This window comes from Protobothrops mucrosquamatus, unplaced genomic scaffold (assembly GCF_001527695.2).
Source record: "Protobothrops mucrosquamatus isolate PMUCROS unplaced genomic scaffold, P.Mucros_1.0 scaffold851, whole genome shotgun sequence".
Lineage (NCBI taxonomy): Eukaryota > Metazoa > Chordata > Lepidosauria > Squamata > Viperidae > Protobothrops > Protobothrops mucrosquamatus.
In genome coordinates this window covers 591,800-595,569 of record NW_015387106.1, presented here as the reverse complement: position 1 = coordinate 595,569, position 3,770 = coordinate 591,800, and the positions used below count along the sequence as shown (strand labels likewise).

The 3,770-nt window shown below is 42.5% G+C and overlaps 1 protein-coding gene across 1 annotated transcript in view; it reads right to left on the bottom strand.

Annotated features, from left to right (window-relative positions):
* The window catches only part of COL16A1 (collagen type XVI alpha 1 chain), a 203,642-nt gene that overhangs the window by 184,199 nt on the left and 15,673 nt on the right, over window positions 1–3,770 (bottom strand). The window lies entirely within an intron of this gene.

Below are 3,770 nucleotides of genomic sequence, written 5' to 3'. Positions count from 1 at the left end.
ATATTTCAGTATCATCAACTCTTTTTATCCTATGTTTTTAAATCTGTTTGCTTGAGCTAGTAATAAAACTTAAAATCTCATTATTCAGTAAATAGTTCATTGTCTCTGGATCAATTGCTTCGGCACCTGATCACTGTCCTTCAACTAGACAGGGGTTAGGTCAGAATGGCGTAAGAGGTCTTGCACAGTTGCGACTTAGCAAAAGGCCCTTTGCATATTTTTACTCACAAGCAGTTCTGCTTCTTAGGCTCACTCTTTTTTGCTTGGCTCTTGACTGGAACTAGAAAAATAGACAGCAGCAAAAGGACCATTTGCTGCACACCAGATCTGGTAGCTCCACTATTGATGGAGTTCCTGTGTTCTATTGCTAACATTCTTAATGATGACTCGGTAGCAAAGTTGATGCTTCGGGACGCTGAACACAACCCAATTTCCTGCTTTAACTGTAAATCTCTCTCGAATAAAGTCTTGCAGTGGGAGGGAGGGAGGGGAAATGACCTACAGCTTGAATTATTAAGCCTTCCCTCATGTTCCTGTGTGTCACTGTAAGCTCTAAAACAAAACAAAACAAAAATTAGATGTTTTCCCCATGGAAGAATGTGTGGATTACAAGATCCCCAGAGTGTGTCCCCTAATTACCAGTTATGACCAGTTGCTATCATGGTTCAGCCACAGAACATTTTTGCAAAGGACTTTGCAGCTGCTGAAAAATGGTCCCTGGGGGGCCCTTCAGAGGCATCCAAGACAGCAGTCTCAGCTCTTTCTCTTCCTGCCAAGGCCATTAAAAAAGCAAATAGGCTTCAATTATGAAGCTGAGGAAGGCCACGGCAGAGATGTTGACAGCTTAGCCCAGTCCAGTGTTTCTCAACCTTGGCAATGTTAAGATATGTGGACTTCAATTCCCAGAATTCCCCAGGCAGCTGGGGAGTTGAATTCCACGTTTCTTAACATTGCACAGGGTTAGAAACACTGTTCCAAGTATTATATTTGAGATGTCCTAGAGCAGTGGTGGCAAACCTATGGCACGGGTGCCAGAGGCGGCACTCAGAGCCCTCTCTGTGGGCACGCATGCCGTCGCCCCAGTCCTAGGCCTTCAGCTGGGTTTTATAAAACCTTTTCGCTTTAGGCCTCCGCTGCCATGTGCAAAAAAAAAAGGTCCAATCAATCAATTTCAACTTCTCGTGTGGGAAAAAAAGGATCTTGCAAAGTTGGGATTGATTGATTGAACTTTTTAGTCCCACCCAGTCTGCTGTTACCACCGCAGCCATGCCCACCCAATGACCACGCCCACCCAATGGGCCATGCCCACCCAATGGGCCACACCCACCCGGCACCCGACGATGCATAAGTAGGTTTTGGGTTGCAGTTTGGGCACTCGGTCTCTAAAAGGTTCGCCATCACTGTCCTGGAGAAAAGATGCCAGATGAATGGAGATGGGCAAATGACTTTCCTATCTTTAAAGAGGGGAAAGGAAGATTCAGACCTTGTAAATGTACTGTATAATGCAGTGTTTGACTAGGGAATTCTGGGAGTTGAAGTCCATATATCTTAAACTCGCCAAGGTTGAGAAAACATTGTCCTGCAATTTATCTGGCCAGGAGATTTAAACTCAATCAGAATTCAGCTATCCCCTGCATACATTTCTTCCAAGCTTCAATGTTTCTTGTTCATACTCTTTCATATTCTTCAAGTGTGGAACCCATACTTTTTTTGTTGGAGAAGACTGAACCAAACTACATGTTGAATACCTCTAGCTTTCTTTTCTTGTTTACATTTTCTTTTCTTAACTGGGAAGCTGACAGACTGGTTCTTTTCTTTTCTTTCTTTTTTCTTTTTTTTTCTGAACATCTGATCTGGAAATTCTGGGAGTTGAAGTCCACACATCTTAACATTGCCAAGGTTGAGAAGCAGTAGGCTATGAGATTCTCTTGAATAGATCAGTGGATTATTTCTATACTTCAGGAGAATCTGAGCAGCTTCAGATAAGAACATTCAGTTGCCATCAAAAGCTGGCCTGAAACAAACATCTATGGAAGATTCCTCCTTATGCAAAATATTTGACAAAATGTATGCATCTCTAGACCAGACACAAATGTAATAAATGAATAAACAAACAAGCAAGCTGCTAGAGATCATCAACGTTCCCATGGAAATAACCACATTTTCAATAAGTTAAGAAAAAAAACAAGGCAGAAACTGTCAGAATAAACACATTGCTCACGGAGGATCTGAAGTTATTGCCATTACAAGGAACAAAGAAAGGCCTTGGGGTATGTTAAGACGAGGTGTTTGAAAATTCCTGGAAAAACCTTAATATATTTCAGAGCAGGAACCGTTTGGAGGAGAAATGCATAGAGGAAGATCAGGAAGTCAGGAGGGATCCCCAAAAGTCCACATAGTATGCAATCAAAGCCCCATCCTTTGCAAGGTTATTATCATCATTTGAACCATAGTGACTGTTTGGAACTTCTCCAAAAAGGTGAGAAGAGAAACAGTGTGTTGAGGCTGGGAATGACAATGTAGGTCAGTGTTCTCTGGCACGCTATCCCATTTGGCACATAATGCTGGCCACTTTATGATGTCAGCTGAAAACGCTGTTCTATAGCAACCACTTTATTTCATTTAGCAGATTTGTATCCTGCCTTTATTATTTTATAAGTAGGCGACTGGCTTAAGGTCACTCAGCTGGCTTTCATGCCTAAGGCGGGACTAGAACTCACCCTCTCCTGGTTATTAGCCCAAAGTCACCCAGCTAGCTTTCATGTCTAAGATGGGTCTAGACCTCACAGCTTCCTGATTTATAGTCCAGCACCTTAACCACTACAGCAAACTTATTTTGCGTCCCTATTTTATCAAAGCAGGGATTATGTTGTTGTTGTTGTTGTTGTTGTTGTTAATTGCGAAGTCGTGTCCGACCCATCGCGACCCCATGGACAACGTTCCTCCAGGCCTTCCTGTCCTCTACCATCTTCTGGAGTCCATTTAAGTTCACGCCTCCTGCTTCAGTGACACCATCCAGCCACCTCATTCTCTGTCGTCCCCTTCTTCTATTGCCCTCAATCTTTCCCAGCATCAGGCTCTTCTCCAGGGAGTCCTTCCTTCTCATTAGGTGGCCAAAGTATTTGAGTTTCAACTTCAGGATCTGGCCTTCTATCAAAGCAGGGATTATGTGCTGCACTAAAAAGGACTAAAATGGAAGCCCCTTTCATAGACTTGCAATGACATATGGCAGTTGGTTTTAATGGGACAGCTTTTATCTCAATGGCGACTGCTGGCATCCCTCTTTTTAATTTTTCTGTCTTATCTCCTATCAAGCTGAATCCATGTGGTGCTTCAGGGACTAGTTGTATGTCCAGCAAAACCACGGCCTTCCAGAATCTTATGGATTTCTGTTGACAAACTTGCGTGTACTTAGGGTTGCCAGGTGTCCACTATTTGAGTGGACAGTCCACTTTTTTCACATTATGTTCACTATTTTTTTCACAAAATAGTGGACATTTTTTTTATTCAAAAGCTTTATGATGAAATGGTACATAATCTAAAGCTGTACAGTCTACTTTTTTTACTACTTAACCCCCCCCCCCCGCTTGTCCGCTATTTTTTGGAAGCAGACCTGGCAACCCTATGTGTACTACTGCATGCCTGCTCAAAATGCTGCCAGTACTAAATCAGGAGGGGATGGAGATTAAAGTGGACAGAGAGAAAAAAAACAGAGTGATAGAATATCTCATCACAAAAGACATAGCTGCTTTCTCCATTATAAAATACAA